Source organism: Chiloscyllium plagiosum, unplaced genomic scaffold (genome assembly GCF_037043375.1).
Source record: "Chiloscyllium plagiosum isolate Xiang-an unplaced genomic scaffold, Cpla_swu_hap1 HiC_scaffold_11, whole genome shotgun sequence".
In the NCBI taxonomy this organism is placed as follows: domain Eukaryota; kingdom Metazoa; phylum Chordata; class Chondrichthyes; order Orectolobiformes; family Hemiscylliidae; genus Chiloscyllium; species Chiloscyllium plagiosum.
This window is the reverse complement of record NW_028270149.1, coordinates 50,786,662-50,805,163: the sequence shown is the minus strand read 5'-3', so window position 1 is coordinate 50,805,163 and position 18,502 is coordinate 50,786,662. Positions and strand designations below refer to the sequence as shown.

At 40.9% G+C, this 18,502-nt stretch overlaps 1 protein-coding gene across 3 annotated transcripts in view; it reads right to left on the bottom strand.

Annotated features, from left to right (window-relative positions):
• The window catches only part of LOC122557231 (Cl-/H+ antiporter 5b), a 154,822-nt gene extending 146,806 nt beyond the window's left edge, over positions 1–8,016 (bottom strand). For 2 of the 3 annotated variants that reach the window (XR_015758659.1, XM_043704687.2), the window contains exon 1: positions 7,834–8,016. The gene's annotated coding sequence lies outside the window, so the exon portion shown is untranslated. Of the gene's footprint in view, positions 1–7,730; positions 7,810–7,833 lie in introns of those variants that run through there. The other variant, XM_043704689.2, reaches the window with a different exon arrangement.
• Positions 8,017–18,502: the final 10,486 nt, after the last annotated feature.

Sequence of the window (18,502 nt, the reverse complement as noted above, 5' to 3'; positions counted from 1 at the left end):
GTCCTGTGGCCAGTGGAGTGCCACAAGGATCTGTGCTGGGTCCACTACTTTTCATCATTTACATAAATGATTTGGATATGAATATAGGAAGTACAGTTAGGAAGTTTGCAGATTACACCAAAATTGTAAGTGTAGTGGACAGCGAAGAAAGTTACCTCAGAGTACAACAGGATCTTGATCAGATGGACCAATGGGCTGAGGAGTGGCAGATGGAGTTTAATTTAGATCAATACGAAGTGCCGCATTTTGAGAAAGCAAATCTTAGTAGGATTTATACACTTAATGGTAAAGTCTTAGGGAGTGTTGCTGAACAAAGAGACCTTGGAGTGCAGGCTCATAGCCCCTTGAAAGAAGAGTCGCAGGTAGTTAGAATAGTGAAGAAGGCATTTGGTATGCTTTCCTTTATTGGTCAGAGTATTGAGTATAGGAGTTGGGAGGTTATGTTCCGGCTGTACAGGTCATTGGTTAGACCACTTTTGGGATATTGCATGCAGTTCTTGTCTCTTTCGTATGGGAAGGATGGTGTGAAACTTGAAAGGGTTCAGAAAAAGATTTACATGGATGTTGCCGGGGCTTGTGCTATAGAGAAAGGCTGAATAGGCTTGGACTGTTTTTCCTGGAGCGTTGGAGGCTAAGAGGTGACCTTATAAAGGTTTACAAAATTATGAGGACATGGATAGGATAAATAGACAAAGCCTTTTCCCTGGAGTGGAGGAGTCCTGGACTAGAGGGCATAGGTTTAAGGTGAGAGGGAAAAGATATAAAAAGGAATGTAAGGGGAAACTTTTTCACACAGAGGGTGGTGCGTTTATTGAATGAGCTGCCAGCAGTAGTGGTGGAGACTAGTACAATTACAGCATTTAAAAGGCATCTGGATGAGTATATGAATAGGAAGTGTAGAGGGATATGGGCTAGGTGCTGGCAAATGGGACTAGATTAGGTTGGGATATCTGGTCGGCATTGACAAGTTGGACCGAAGGGTCGGTTTCCATGCTGTACATCTCTGTGACTAAGTCCCAGTCCCATGCTCCCATACATGCCCGGAGTTCATCAGCATAATATATTCATCAGTACAGCCAGACTATCTGCATAAATGAAATTTTTCTTCTTTGGAACCATTTTGTAAATCTCTCCAGCATACTCTTGAATTCCATCTCAGTCAGTATTCAGAATACAATACTCCAGCTGATGCCAATCCAGTGGTTTCATAAAGATTTACCAGATTTTCCTTGTTTGTACAGTATCTTTTTTTTAATAACGAGCTTGTAAAGCTGTAGAAGAACCTACCCTGCCATCTTCAAATTTTTTGGCACGTATATCATATCCTGCTGCTTCTGCAAACCTTTAGAACTGTATCCTTTATTGTATATCACCTCATCCTTTACACATACCACTTCACTCTTCTTTGATTAAATTTCATCCATTACATTTTATCCACTACTTAATGGAAAGATCCTAGGGAGTGTTGCTGAACAAAGAGACCTTGGAGTGCAGGCTCTTAATTCCTGGAAAGTGGAGCAGGTAGATAGGATAGTGAAGAAGACATTTGGTGTGCTTGCCTTTATTGGTCATAGCATTGAGTATATGAGTTGGGAGGTCATGTTGCTGCTGTATAGAACATTGGTTATGATACTTTTGGAATATTGCGTGAAATTCTGGTCTCCATCCTGTCAGAAGGATGTTGTGAAACTTGAAAGAGTTCAGAAAAGATTTACAAGGATGTTGCCAAGGTTGGAGGATTTCAGCTATAGGGAGAGGCTGAATAGACTGGGACTATTTTCTCTGGAACAGAGGCTGAGGGGTAAGAGGTTTATAAAATCATGAGGGGCATGGATAGGATAAACACCCTGAATCCCCAGGGTGGGGGGATTCAAAACTAGTGGGCATAGGTTTAAGGTGAGAGGGAAAATATTTAAAAGGGGCCTAACAGGCATCTTTTGCCACATAGAGGGTGGTGCATGTATGAAATGAGCTGCCAGAGGAAGTGGTGGAGGCTGGTACAATTACAACATTTAAAAGGCATCCAGACGGGTATATAGGAAGGGCAAAATGCTAGCAAATGGGACTAGATTTGTTTAGGATATTTGGTCAGCATAGACAAGTTGGACTGAAGGGTCTGTTTCCGTGCTGTACGTCTCTCTGACTCTATCTGTCCAATCATTCCACTAGCTATGTGCTCGAGAAGTCATTATCTTCCTCATTGCTTATAATATTTTCAGGTTTTGCATCATCTTCAAATTATGTCCTGCACACCCAAAAGTAGAGCACGAGTATACAACAAGCAACAGCCCAGGATAAACATTTCTCCAATTCTAACTATTCTGAGCTATTCACCATTCCTGTTTCCTGTCATTCAGCCAACTTTGTATCCCAAATATTTTTGCAGGATTTAAATTTGCCACCACTTCCACTGAGCCCCAGCACTTAAACCTTTCACTTACAATATGTGTTTCCTATGTAATAGAGATATTCTTAGTTATTTATTCAAATTCCTCCAATCACTACTTTCATCAAGACAGCTATACCCACCAGCACTTCATATTCATGTTTTACACCTGAACATTCCTTCCTCATGCAGAACTTTTGAATATGTAATTGCACTGTTTCCTCATAATTTGAGTTAGCATAGGACAAAAATTCACCTAGACATTGCTTTGACAAAATTTTACTAAGAAGGTGCCTAGTATTTTTCACACTGCTACTATTTGGGATTAGGCTAGTTAGGTTCTTATTTTTGACCAGTGCCGACATGATGGGCCAAAGGACCTTTCCCTGTGCTGTCGTCTCAATGACTCTATGACTATTACACTTCATTAAAATTCCAGTAGCAATGCACAACTGGCAGCAAATATTGTTTTTAAGTAACAATTTCTAAGTAAATACAAGATCCAGAAAAGCATACATGCACAACACTACAAGAACCACTTAATGTTTTCTTTTATTTTGAGACTAAATTCATTTATAGGGAAGGGCAGAAACAAAGCAGGCTTGCATTGGAGAAGGCAGTCTGAAAGAAACATTAATTCCTTAAAAGGCAGAGACAGGGCAAATCATCGTCAGGAATGAGGAAATGGCAGAGATGTTGAACAAATATTGTATGTCTATCTTCACATTAGAAGATGCAAATTACATAGTAGGGATACGCAGCACACAAGGGACTAATAGTTTGAAGGAACTTAGATAACAATCAGCAAAAAGTATTACAAAAAACATAATTGTTTGAAAACTGACAAACCCCCAGAACCTGCTAGCCTACATTCCAGGATTCTAAAAAAGGTAGTTGCTGGCAAAGTGAACACATTGTTTATGATTTTCAAAATTCCCTAGATTCTAGAATGGTCCCAGCAGATTATAAATTGGTGTTCCTAACTCTGGTGTTCAAGAAAGAAAGGAGAGAGAAAACAGGACCTTACAAGCTAATTCACCTGACATCAGTTATTGGGAAAATTCTAGATTCTGTTGTAAAGTCTTAACAATGCAGTTATAAACGTTTAGCAAGATCAGACAGCGTTAGCATGATTTTATGAAAAAGAAAGAAGGTTCAAGATTTTTAGCTTTTTAAGGGTGTTATTAGAGGGTTGATACAGGGGAGCCAATTGTTTTAAACTTACTTGAATTTCCACCTAATAAGATGGCACACAAAGGATAATGATCTATTTATAGTCCTGGGGGTAAATATTAGCATGGATGTAGGAATATTTAATAGCAGAAAGCAAAACATTGGGGTAAATGGAACATTTTCAAGTTAGCAACCGCAACTGGTGGCGAATCTCAAGGATGAGTGCCAGGGCCTCAGATATAGAGTACATTACAGTGTGGAAACAGGCCCGTCGGCCCAACAAGTCCACACCGACCCGCCGAAGCGCAACCCACCCATACCCCTACATTTACCCCTTACCTAACCTGCACATCTTTGGAGTGTGGGAGGAAACCGGAGCACCCGGAGGAAACCCACGCAGACACGGGGAGAACATGCAAACTCCACACAGTCAGTCGTCTGAGGCGGGAATTGAACCCGGGTCTCCGGCGCTGTGAGGCAGCAGTGCTAACCACTGTGCCACCGTGCCGCCACATGTTCATTTATATTAATGATTTATGAAAGGAGGCCAAGAGTAACAATTCCAAGTTTGGTGATGATACAAGATTAAATAGGAATATAAAAATGAGAGCAGGATACCCATTAATATCTATTTTGTTAAAATAAAATAAAATAAAATAGATATTTAATCTCATGAATAGGAAGGGTTTAAAGGGATATGGGCCAAATGCTGGAAAATGGGACTAGGTCAGATTGGAACATCTAGTTGGCACAGAAAAGTTGGACTGAAAGGTCTGTTTCCGTCCTGTATGACACTATGACACAAGGAGGTTGCAAAAAGATAGAGACAAGCTAAGTCGTTGAGCAGAAACTTGGCAGGTGGAGTATAAAGTGGGGAAATTGGAAGCTATTCAGTTCGGTAGAAAAACAGAATATTTTTACAAGATGTGAGAAGCTCATCAAATGTTGAGATTCAGAGAGATGTGGGTGTGCTTACACAAGGAGTGTTGAAATTTAGCATGGAGGTACAACAAGCAATGAAGGCAAAAGGTATGTTGGCCATTATTCTCATACTGCAGCCCCTTCTAATCAAGAAATCTTGCTGAATTTATAAATGACTTGGATGAGATCACACCTGAAGTACAATGTGCAGTCCCAATCTCAACATTTAAGAAAGGACAGAAAGCAATATTATGAATATTCATCAGATTGTTTCCGTGAAGAAGAGTTGTGCGATGACAAGAGGCTGTATGAAAAATGAGCCTACACTTTCTGGAATTTAGAAGAACCAGGGATGACCTCACTGAAACATCTGAGGGAATTTGACATGGTAGGCACAGAGAAGTTGCTGTTCATAGCTGGGACTCGAAATTAGAGGGGCACAGCCTTCGGATAAGGGGACGATCATTTAGGACTGAGTTGAGAATTTTTTTAAACATTGTGTGTTTTGAATTCCCACTCCCATAAGATTTCACATGCTCCATTTTGGATTGTATTTAAGGCTAAAATAAAATAGATATTTAATCTCCAAGAAAATCAAGGCACATGTAGAGTGCGAGAAAAGTGTAGTTGAGGCAGATTAGCCAAGATTGCAGTGAATGGCACAGTGTAAGGGTCATATGGTTGACTCCTGATCTTATTTCTTAAGCCACAATGCTCTGAAGTTCCTCAACAGGTGAAGTGACGATATAAATACAGAACCAATGAGTTATTTGACAAATCCCATTTTGATATATTTTATAAAACTAGTGTCACAAATTAACTATTTTCTACGCTTGTCCTTTTATTTCAGAAATTTTTTTGCTTCTGGCATATGACAATCATTGAAAGTTGCATGGAAGTTTGACAAGATTGTTAAAAAGGTGTCCCTGATCCTGAGCTTTACCAATCGAGGCATGAACTACAAAACATGCAGATTGTTTATATTTATGAAAAATGGCTCAGACTTAACTGGAATATTGTGTTTAATTCTGGACATACTATTTCAGGAAGGAATGAAAGGCTTTGAAAAGTGGCCAGTAAAGATTTCTGAACATGGTCCCTAGGATTTTAGTTAAGTGGACTGATTGGAGAAACTGAAGATATTCCCCTTACTGCTGAGGAAGTTGACAGGAGATTTAATTACAGTGTTCAAAACAAATTCGCATGTAGACAGTGGAGAGAGAAATTGTTTCAATTGGTTGAAAGGTCAAGAACCAGAGGACACCAATTTAAAATGAGTGACAAAAGAGTCAATGGCAACAGGGGAGAACTTTCTTATATAGTGTGAAATTAGGATTTAGAAGATACTTCCTGAGAACAGGTTGGAGGCCAATTCTATTATCGCTTTTAAAGTGGATCTGGATAAGCACCTGGGGGAGAAAACATCTCACATTCTGGTGAAAGGGCAAAAGAGTGAGACTAGCTGAGTTGCTATAAATTCATACAATTTTTTAATCCAAAGAACAACAGTATAATTACCAAGTACCTGAGCAATATGGGTGTGTGCATAATTTGCCAGGCACTTCAGGAATGTTCTTTAACAGGCCACACAAGCTTTTCTTTTAAACTTCACAGCCAGTGACTCAAACTTAAACATTAGCTAAAGCAGTTTTTAGATCTCTTACCACACATTAACAAAACTTGTTTTCTCCCCTACATAATTTTATTGATTATTGATCTTAATGCAGAGAAACATCAAAAAACATTGACTAATCTTTTCATTATGATCAAAATACAAAGCCAATTTAAAATAAACATTGCAGACTGTTTGCAACCAATTCACTGCTTTGAACCAGAGTCTGTTCTTAAGGGGCTGTTATGGTGCAATGGTAATATCCTTACCTCTAAGCCAGGAGTCCCAGGTTAAAGTCCCACCTACTCAAGATGTGTACGACCTAAACAGGCCATTTAGAAAATATCTAGAACATGTTCTGATAGTTTCTGATATTGTCAATTTTGTAATTTTAAAAATCAGGAACTGAAAGATCTAAGTTTGAAGTGAAAGTTACTTTCACATATTAATGCTTATTTACTGGTACATTAGTCATCCAAGGCTAAACCTTGGAAAGCTATATTCCCAAATCTTTCACAAGGCGACAATGTGGAAGAAACGAGTTGCATTTTTTGAGATACAGGTTAAAAAGTCTGTGTGCAAGTATTCATTAGATTATGTGTCATTGTTCAATCAAAATTTTCTATGATCCAAATGACTACAGTGAAAACAGTAATGCATTTTGATAACTTACCCGAATAGTGTTTCCAAAGTGAGATATCTAGATCAAAAGCAATAACCTGATGTTTCATTTCTTAACGTTAATATGCCAAGATCCCAGCTTTTTGGTCAACTTTGCACTCCCAAGAAAATCAAATACATTATTCAGTCTGTATGACTCAAAAGTACACAGAATCAGGCAGAAGTATTTATCTAGGTAGCTCGAAAAGTGTGGTGCTGATAAAGCACAGCCAGTCAGGCAGCAACTGAGGATCATGAGAGTCGACGTTTCGAGCATATGCTCTTCATCGGGAATGAGGAGGTAGCCCAAGGGGGCTGAGAGACAATTGGGGGTGGGGAGTAGCTGGGAATGTGATAGATAGATGAAGGTGGGGGTGAAGGTCATAGGTCAGAGAGGAGAGGATAGATGGGAAGGAAGATAGACAAGTTGGACAGTTCAAGACGGCAGTGCTGAGTTGGAAGGTTGGATCTGGGACAAGATGGGGGGAGGGAAAATGAAGAAGCTGGTGAAATCTACATTGATCTCTTGGGGCTGGAGGGTCCCATCTGAGCAGCTATCAAACCTAGAACGAGTTAATGAATGTACAGCAAATCCATTGTGAAATTATTGAGAAATAACCTGGAACTAAATGATCCTGTAATCCCCACATTAATGTTATCAGAGACCAAGCATACAGAGGCACTGCCTTCAGGAACACAATCTTAACCGGTGAACAAGTTGTCCATTAACCTTTTTTTTTAAATAATCATGTGACAAATCCTTGCCAAATCACTTCACTAGCAGGATAAACTCGCATCTATTTTCTTAGGAATACTTTATACAAGATCTGGTTTTGGATGAAAATGTAATTCTGAAAGTCCAAGACGATATTCGATAGAAGAGGGCGAAACTGTAACAGTTCAATATCCTAACGCGTGTATACAACGAAAATGGAACTTGTCACAGATACCACGGATAAAACTGATCAAATGCAGTACCAAACTCAGAGCGGTCCATTGGAGATAAACTCGTGAAAACAAGATGAAATTTACAGGAGTATGATCGAAGAGGAAGTGACTGGAGACAAAGTGAGTCACCGACCTGACAGCTGGAGGCCTGCGCCAGTCCCTGTGCTCCTCCCCCGGCTCTATCCCGTGATCAGAGCGGACTTGTCCTCGGCCGCAGCAGCAGCAACATAGCAGAGGCCAATAGGGCAGTACAGGGCCAGCCTGTAGCCCACACTGCCGCCCACGCGCTTAAAGCTCCGACACATCACAACCTTCACTGAGACTTCTTCGCCAACACCCCCGGAAGTGATAGCGGGCCCCGCAGTCACCATGGAAACCGGGCCTAGTCCAGCGAGAGCAGCAATACATCCTGGGTGGGGGTGAATAGATGGGTACAAAAGGCAAGAGACACAATGTGGGAACGTATGATCGACATTTACATTCGTGTTCTTCAAATTTCTAGTTCAACGTCCAGCATTTTATTTGTTTGTATTTCCGTTAGAAAAATATTAACGATTATAAAATCATTTTTTTAAAAGAACATTGTCAAAGCTATTGGACACAGCAAGTGAGCACTATTAATGGAAGATGTGATATCTAAACAATTGAACATCATGACACGTTATTTTCATTGGTACTTTTACAGAGCTGATATGCTCCTTTTGTACATGCTCAGTAAGAAGACAAGAACTAGGAGGAGCAGGAGGCTATTCAGCTGTATCTGGCAGGATCTGGTTTTGTAGTCTCCATTACCCGTCTTGGGAAACTGGATGTCCGCCCTTTGCACAACACGATCCGGCAGGATTTTTCAGTCTCTGTCTCTAATTTCCCCATATCCGCCAAAGCTGAGGAAAATGCACCCTAATGAGAAACCACTTCAACATCTGGAACTCTGTTGGAATATGCAACCTGTTGCTCCGAATGTGAAGAAAAACCTCACTTGATGTCTCGTGCAATTGTATGCAATTTCTCGCTAGAGTCCATGTCATTTAGGGGTTTATAGGATGCTGCCCATTGTCGCATGTTCATCAGTTAGCTTCATAGAGTCATAGTCATAGAGATGTACAGCATGGAAACAGACCCTTTGGTTCCATTTATTTTTCTAAGTTTCAAACAACTCCTTCACTCTTCCCTTTTAAAAGCAGTGTCCAGTTTTCTCAATTTTAGTCCAAAATCTCAAAATAAAATGATGTATGCTCTTACAAGGAGCACTATAACGTACAAATGCCTTAATAAAAGGTCTCATATGGATCACAACTCAGACTATGGATCATCATTGCTCAATTTCCAGGGGCTTGTTAGCCAAAAGGAAATTGTAATCGATTCAACAGTAAGGATAATTTTCCTATTAAGTCATTGGCAACCAGGTAACCCTTGGTGCGGGATACTGCCTCTGGGAAAAGCATACAGAGACAGGAACATGCTGCGGACACTCTCATTTGAGTCAATTGTTTATTCCTCTCCTCTAGAAGAGCTTCAGCAGATGTGGAAAAATGCAGTCTAGTGTATTTTAAAAAATAGACTGATACTTAAGATGAGTGGGATGTTTAGAAGGAAAGAGAGACAGGCTGGGCTAGTTTTCATGAGATTTGATTGAAGTTGATATGGCCTTGACAAGGTGGACATGCAATGGATATTTATTCTGGAGGGTGGGTCCAGGGAACACTTTTAAAGTTAAGGTTTACCATTTTAAGACAGAGAAAAGAGTTATATTTTTCTCTCTGAGTGTGTGAAATTCCCTGCCTCAGTAAGTAGTGAAGGTGGGGTCATACAGCAAGAAACAAATCCTTCAGTCCAACTCAGCTATGTCAACTAAGATTCCCAAAACTGAACTAATCCCATTTGCCTCTGTTTGGTCCATATTTCTCTAAAACTTTGCTATTTATGCACCTGTCCAAATGTCTTTTCAATGTTGTAACTGTACCTGTATCTACCACTTCCTCAGGAAATTCATTCTACATACAAACCACTGTCTGTGTGACGTGTGACCTAGGAATGAACTTGTGGTAATGTCTGCCAGTTTTCTTCCATGTGGTTCATGTCACAGATTTGGAAAGTACTGTCAGAAGTGGCTTAGTGCAGTACATCTTGCAGTTTGCGCACAAACACTGCTGCCCACTCTGCAGTGGTGTTGAAGGAGCTTTGGGAGGTTTGCATTCAGCATTACTCATTGCTCCATGCATTAGTTGCTTTTGCTGAAATAAAACAAAGAACTTTGAATGCTGGAATCTGAATCAAAACCCAAAATTACTGAAGAAACTCAGCAGGTCTGGCAACATCTGTGGAGTGAAAGCAGAGTTAGCCTTCTGAGACCAGTGACCCTGCTTCAGAGCTCCTCATACCATTACTATACCATTTCCTCCTGTCATTGGCAATCCTTTTTAAACCTCCATATAAATCAATTTTTGCCCTTTTACTGTCATTCATTTTCTGCCTTACAATGCCATCATTTGGGTGAAATTAAAAAATCACACACCAGGTTGTAGTCCAACAGGTTTATTTGGAAGCACTAGTTTTCAGAGCGCTGCTCCTTCTTCGGGGTGTGAGGAGTGACCTGAAAGTGAACTTGTGATGATATTCCCCTGCCTGCTATTTTCCTTCCACGTGGTTCATGTCACAGGTTTGCAAAGTACTGTCAGAAGTGGCTTAGTGCAGTACATCTTGCAGATGGCGCATAAACACTGGCACACAACCACCTGATGAAGGACCGGTACTCTGAAAGCTACTGCTTCCAAATAAACCTGTTGGACAATAACCTGGTGTTGCTTGATTGTTAACTTTGTCCACCCCAGTCCAACACCAGCATCTCCAAGTCATTATTTGGGTGGTAATTCCTGAAGAAGGGCTCATGCCCGAAACGTCGATTCTCCTGCTCCTTGGATGCTGCCTGACCTGCGCTTTTCCAGCAACACATTTTCAGCTCTGATCTCCAGCATCTGCAGTCCTCACTTTCTCCTTTAAGTCTATTACCACACAAATAATGACTTGGAGGTGCTGGTGTTGGACTGGGGTGGACAAAGTTAACAATCAAGCAACACCAGGTTATGGTCCAACAGGTTTATTTGGAAGCACTAGCTTTCAGAGCACACTAAGCTGGGTGGCAGGATGAAATGTGAGGAGGATGTTAGAAGATTACAGGATGACCTGGACAGGTTAGGTGAGTGGTCAGATGCATGGCAGATGCAGTTTAATGTGGATAAATGTATGGTTATCCACTTTGGCGGCAAGAACAGGAAGGCGGATTACTACCTAAATGGAATCAATTTAGGTAAAGAGGCAGTGCAAAGAGATCTGGGTGTTCTTATACGCCAGTCAATGAAGGTAAGCATGTAGGTACAAGCAGGTAGTGAAGAAGGCTAATAGCATGCTGGCCTTCATAACAAGAGGGATTGAGTATAGAAGCAAAGAGGTTCTTCTGCAGCTGTACAGGGCCCTGGTGAGACCACTCCTGGAGTAGTGTGTGCAGTTCTGGTCTCCACGTTTGAGGAAAGACATTCTGGCTATTGAGGGAGTGCAGCGTAGGTTCACGAGGTCAATTCCTGGAATGGCGGGACTACCTTTCGCTGAAAGACTGGAGCAACTGGCTTGTATACCCTTGAGTATAGAAGATTGAGAGGGGATCTGATTGAGACATATAAGATTATTAAAGGATTGGACACTCTGGAGGCAGGAAACATGTTTCCGCTGATGGGTGAGTGCCGAACCAGAGGACACAGCTTAAAAATACGGGGTAGACCATTTAGGACAGAGATGAGGAGAAACTTCTTCACCCAGAGAGTGGTTGCTGTGTGGAATGCTCTGCCCCAGAGGGCAGAGGAGGCCCAGTCTCTGGATTCATTTAAGAAAGAGTTGGATAGCGCTCTCAAGGATAGTGGAATCAAGGGTTATGGAGATAAGGCAGGAACAGGATACTGATTAAGGATGATCAGCCATGATCATATTGAATGGTGGTGCAGGCTTGAAGGGCAGAATGGCCTATTCCTGCACCTATTGTCTATTGAACTGTAATCTGATTTCTGCATTATTGCTGTGCTAGAATGTATGCTTCTGGATTTCAAAGCAACAATTCCAGCACAGACAGTATGTTAGCTGTCAGTAATGAGGGGAAATTTGGTTTGCATCTCCTTAGAGCACTGGTCTCTCGGCATAACACAAATAAAATCCTTACCAAACAATATCCTGAGCTCAGATGTATTTTACTTAATGCTTTCAACTGTGAAACAAAAGCTTCTTGTATTTTCATTTTTTTCCTGACACAACTGCTTCACATTTCTTGCATATGTGTCTAGAAGCAAAGCCAAAAATAAAACTTGTATTCTTCCTGATTCTTGTTCATGCACATACTTATACAAGATGTGTCTTTAAGTTGCCAGAAATACCAAAACCCAAACTTTAATTATTAAAGTCTTTTGACATCTAAGCAATAGATTCAATTATTGAAAGTTTAGTTCAAATGGTGGCAACTTTTAAAATTCATTCATGGAGTGTCGGCATCATTGGCTCAATCAGCATTTATTGCATATCCATAATTTCCCTTGAGAAGGAGGTGCTCAATTGCCTTGAACTACTACAGTTCATGTCTAGTTGCATGCACAATGTTGTTAGGGAAATTGAGGATATTGACTGAATGGTAGTGAATATATGTGATATATTTTGAAGTCAGGTTGGTGTGTGGGTTTGAGGGAATTTTGTAGGTGGTGATGCAGACCAGGCATCTGGTCAGCCATAGGCAGAGAGGACCCTGTATGTCAGCTGTCTGGGACTTTAAATGGACAGGATGGAGCAGCAGCGGCAGACCGGCTTTGGAATATAATGGCCCTCATTTCCCAGAAGCTGCATCAGGGCATTGGCAGCTGCCATGGAGAACCAGGTCCATCAGCCTCAGGGACTGTAGGAGAGGAGGACACACCAGTACTCCATCAGCCTGGCCATTCATTCTCAGGACCGAAGTCATGGCGACAGGGTTAGGAAGCAGGGAACCTTGACTTCAGTGCAGGTACTACCACCTCACAAGGGAGTAGACAGCCTGTGCCCAGTGTTATTTCACTTTCAAAGCTGCATGTTTGGTGGTTTCTGCAGCCCCCTCATTGGTTGACTCACCTGACCAACTGTATGTGTGTTCACAGCCATTTTCTTTTCCATTGCACACTTTCCATTTACATCATAATGGAAGGTGATATTGAGCACTCTTGTTCCAGTGGCTTCCAGCTGAACATTTCAGTGGGCCCCCAAACATCCACATCTCTTTCCTACTAACCTACTGCATTAATGCCACAGGCTTCACACTTTACCAAGTTTCAAACTGTCAATTTGTACCTACACCTGCCTACCATTCCGATGCCTGTTATGATTATACTTTTCCCCTGCACCAACTCCCCCCACGTACCCTTGATGGGAACCTGACTGTGGATGTCCACCCCTGTCACATTACACCTTTCTCAGGTGTACTTTACTACATCCATTGGATTCAATTTAGCTAAATTGGTTGGACAGTTGATTTGAAAGCAGAATGATGCCAAGAGCATGGGTTCAATTCCCATCACCGGCTGAAATTACCACGAAGAACTCTCCTTCTCAACCTCGCCTGATGTATGGTGACCCTCAGGTTAAATCACCACCAGCTGTCTCTGTCTAACGAGAGGGCAGGCCTATGGTCTGACAAGATGCTGGTGACTTGACTATATCCCTACCTTGTAGATCCTGCTGCCCTCCTTCACAATAGTACTTCTCCCTTCTCAAAAGTGTTATGACACGACAGTGAACCCTTCTGCTAATTAAACCAAACACCCAGGAAAACTCACCTCATAATCTGGTAAAATATGAGTGACAGACAACTCCCAAATTCCACTATTTAAAGAAACTAATATCAATTTATTCCTTAACTCTAAAAGTGAAAATTAAACAACAACTATTCACAACTCTAAGCCTCCTTTCTCTGAACTGCTTGTTATCTGCCTCCAGCTCTATAACAATATACTGTTCCACTAAAAACTCATATTACAATCACATCAACTTAATTTCAAAACCTCACAGTGGGTGTTGTCTCCAGTATCTGTCTTCTTTTGAGTGTAGATCTCCCTGGGTTGTCTTCTGTCTTTTACTGCAAAGATGTTTCATATTAAAAAGGTACCTTTGATGGAGAGTGTTTTGAATGACAGTTTATTTTCAATGGCAGTTACTCTATTGATGACAGTTACTCTGTTAAAGGTACAGTACACATCTTCAACTTCACAACACCTCCCCTTTAAGAAAAGATGAACCATGAAAATATGGGTTCCTTTTTTCTAATTCCTAATCCCATTACAATAAAATACATAGGACATTAATCTAAGTTCATATCAATTTCTGCTCACATAAATATAACATTGATTTCAGTTTAATCTTATCTACACTTTATCTGTTAAATCCATGATAACGCATCTGCTACCACATCTTTATGACCCGCAACATGCACAATTTGTAAATTAAAAGTCTGTAATGTAATACTCCAACAAAATAGTCTTATGCTGTATCTTTAAATCATTCCAAGAATGTAAGAGGACTGTGGTCCATATACACAGCTGTCTCCGACACATTGTTCGTCATATAAACATTAAAATGTTGTAAGGCCATTACCAAACACAATAATTCCTTTTCGATGGTAGACTATTTTCTCTGGCCGGTGTTTAGTTTCTTTGAAAAGTAGACATTTGGCCATTCAATTCCATCATCATCTTCCTGTAGCAGTACAGCTCCAACTCTTGTATTGCTAGCATCGATTGCAACCTTGGAAGGGTTTCAAAAAATTTGGTGTAGCTAAAACTAGTGTGGTGGTTAATATTGCTTTTAAATTGTCAAATGCCTCCTGCCATTGTTCCGTCTGCTGACATTTTGTGTCCTTCTTTAATAAATCTGTTAGCAGTGCCACGGTGCTGCTAAAGTTTGGAACAAACTTTGGTAGAATTCGCTTAGTCTCAAAAATCAAAGCAACTCTTTCTTTGAATTTGGTCATGGAAATTCCTCGATCGCCTTTGTCTTTGCGTTCCTTGGGGTCAACCTTCCATAACCAAAGTTAAGTCCCAAGAATATCACCTCTGTGTTCACGAATTCTGTTTTCTTAAGTTTATTACCAATTTTGCTTCTATGAATCGTTCAAAGAGCTCTGCCAACTGTACCATGTGATCTTTCCATGATTCACTAAAGATCACTACATTATCCAGATAAACTGCACAGTTTGTTAACCCTGTTCATGAGTCTTTGGAATGTGGCTGGTGCGCTCTTAATTCCAAAAGGCATCACTTTTGGTAAATTTCTTTTGCTTCCTCTGATCAAGGTACCTGCCAATAACCATGCAGTAAACTCAACTTTCTCTATACAGTCCTCCAATCTTGGTATTGGCATGAGTCCGATTTTGTGACAGCATTGACCTTCTGATTGTCCACACAAAATCGTTAAGTCCCATCAAGTTTGGGAACTAACTTGATTGGCGAACTCCACTCCCTCTGACTCGGTTCGATTATATCTTTGTTGAGCATCGCATCCATCTCCTTCTGGAATGGTGTGGCTTTGAAAAGATTAAGCCTGTAGGGGTGTTGTTTTATTGGAATAGCATTCCCTACTTCCATGTCATGCACAATAACATGAGTCCTCCCCATCCTATTTCTGCACATGTCCTCTTAACTGCTGCAAACCTTTCAACTGCGTTCTTTGCTCCTGAGACAGATAGTTCACTAACCTATCCCACTTGTCAAGGAGTTCCTCATTGTATAAAATATTTTGATGTACGTCAAAGTCCATGACATCTGGATTTGATTCCTCACTCTGTAGGGCAGTAACTAACACCTGTTTCTCCAGTTCTCTCTCTGTATTATAATAAGGTTTCAACATATTCACATGACATACCCAATACAGTTTTTTTTCCTATCTAACATCTTTACCAGATAGTTTATCTGACTTAATTTTTATCAATTTGGTAGGGATCACTAAACCTGGCTTTGAAGGGATCTCCTACCATTGATAACAATACTAATATATTATCCCCATGGGAAAATGTCCAAATTTCAGCGTTTTTATCTGTCCCCTCCTTCATCTGTGCTGTGCTGTCTTCAGGTGCTGTTTAGTTAACTCGCCTACCCGATTTAATCTCACCCTCACCTCAGACACATAATCCAAGTGTGAGATCTCCAACTTTGGTCCTGTCAATTTCTCTTTAATTAATTTCAAAGGCCCTCTCATCTCATGTCTGGATATTAACTCAGAATCTCTAATGGCAAACAATATGAATGGGATATCTTTATCCCAATCATTCGGGTAATCCTGACAATATGCTCTTAACATGGTCTTCAGGGTCTGATGCAACCTTTCTAAAGCTTGAGTTAAAGTGCTGTATGCCTAAGCTATCCATGACTTCCTTAAACAGCCTAGCAGTGAAATTAGACCCTTGGTCTGATTGAATCTCTCTCGGTAGCCCATACCACATGAAAAAAGCTACGAACTCCCCAACCACCGTTTTTGCCTTAATACTTTGTAATGGAATTGCCTCTGGAAATCTGGTCGACACATCCATTATGATTAGCAAGTACTGATTCCCATTTTTGCTTTTCGGGAGGGGACCTGCACAATCAATCATAAACCACGTGACAGGTTCTTTGAATGCAGGAATTGGCAATAAATGTGCTGGTTTTACTACTGCCTGTGGCTTATCTACCATTTAGCATTATGACATGTATGGCAAAGGTTAACCACATCCTTGTGCATTCCAGGCCAACAGAAATGCTTTTGTACCTTAGTCTGAGTCTTCCATCACTGGTAGTTCATGTGCTACCTGTAACACTTCCTGTCTGTATGCTACCTGCAACACAATCTGGTGCATTTCTGCCTAGTTCTCCTCTGTACTAACCTGCCATGGTCTCTGTTTCCGTCTTAGGATTCTATCTTTCAGATAATAACCCTCAGGAACACGTTCTGACTTCTTTTCTGCGTATGTATCTATACATACATACATATATATCTTTTATTGCCTCGTCTTTCTGTTATAAGTCCATGAGCCTTGCAGGACTAAATACTTCTGTCCGACCCTTTGCCTGTTTAGATTTTTCCTGCACCATTACATCAAACAGGGTGTCTGCTAACTGAACCTCAACTCCTTCGTCTTTCTCGTTAGTTTTTGCTTCGTGCTGTGACTTATGATAGTTACTGCACAGTCTGGAAAAATTCCAGGGTATTTTTCTTTTAACTCCTTAGTTCCCTGGTCTCCCTTTGACTTCTCCACAACAAGGGTATCACTCCTACCGTGAATCCTTCTAATTCGTTCCCAACAATAAATTATATTCCTGGAACTGACAGTCTGTCAATCACTCCCACCTTTACTTCCCCAGTCTTGAGTTGGCACTCCAACCTGATCTTACATAGAGGAATGCTAAATTTCTGTCCACCTGTTCCAAAAATTACCACCGTCTCGGGTAACAGGTCAGAAAATGTGCAAATACGTTCATCTCTTACTATTAGAGACTGATTAGATCTGGTATCTCTCAAAATTATAACTTCTTTTCCTTCTCCCCCTGTTCTTTTTAAGTAACCTTTACCCAAAGAGGTGAAGTCTTTATAGAGATCAAGCACTAACTTCATACCCAGTCCCTACCCATGCTATGCACTCTCTTGCAGCTCCTCGACTTTTCTTTGGGTTTCCTTTACTACTTTCACTAATGCCATTGGCTTAGCCTCTTTTACCACATCTTTTCACAGAGTGCCTTTCTTTAATGACCAGCACTGTGACTTTACGTGTCCCACTTTACTACAGTGGAAACACCTAAGGCCTTTTACTTCCCTCCCTCTCTCTTGAACTTCTTTTTTAATCCATGGTAAATTATTACTAGTGCTCTACTTTTTGTTTTGTACTGTAGGATTTCTCCTCCTCCAAATTTCCATCCCTCACAGGATGGAATTCTTGCCAGAAGGCAAGTTTTGCCTTAGGCACCAATGGATTTTGTCTGCCATCTCTGCTGCTCTTCTCACTTCTTGTACTTTCTGTTCTTATAATCTGTGGAAGTGGGTTTTTAAACTCCTCCAGCAGAATAATCTCTCTCAGAGCCTCATAGGTCTTATCTATTTTTAAGGCCCTCACCCATCTATCAAAAAAACTATGTTTAATTCTTTCGAACTCAACATAAGTCTGACCTGATTCCTTCTTTGTGTTTCTTAACTGCTGTCTATATGCTTCTGGTATTAATTCTCTCTCCCTTTTTCTTTTTTCTCTCTCTCTTTATCTCTTCTCTCTCCCTTCCTCTTCTAACTTGGGAGGCTGACCTTGACTTCCTGTGTTGGAACTGGCATTTAGACTACTCCCCTAAGATTTGGATACACGACTACCTGTTTGTTGCACATGCAATGTGTTTACCATGTAAGTTGCTGGCACATGGACATCTGCAATTTTACAAAATGTTTGCCCCCTAGATTGAGGACTGCTCCTAATGCCACCAGCTGCCTGTTTTTGTGACTAATTGAAATGGCAAGGCAAGGCAGGAATTCAGTGAGCATGCAGGTAGCCGCTAAGTGAATAAGCTCCAGGAGAGCAATGAGCGGCAGTGAGATGGAACTGGGTCCCAACTTCAGTCTTTCACTGCAAGTTGCCTGTGCACCTGCAATACCAGTCTGTGCGTCCAGATATCATTGGCCAAAGTATCAGAGAGGTACCAAAATGGCAGAGAGGGATTGGCAGATGCTGGATGCCAATGTCCGTGGACAATGGGTATACTTGGCTGATACCCAGGTATTATGCCCTGGCT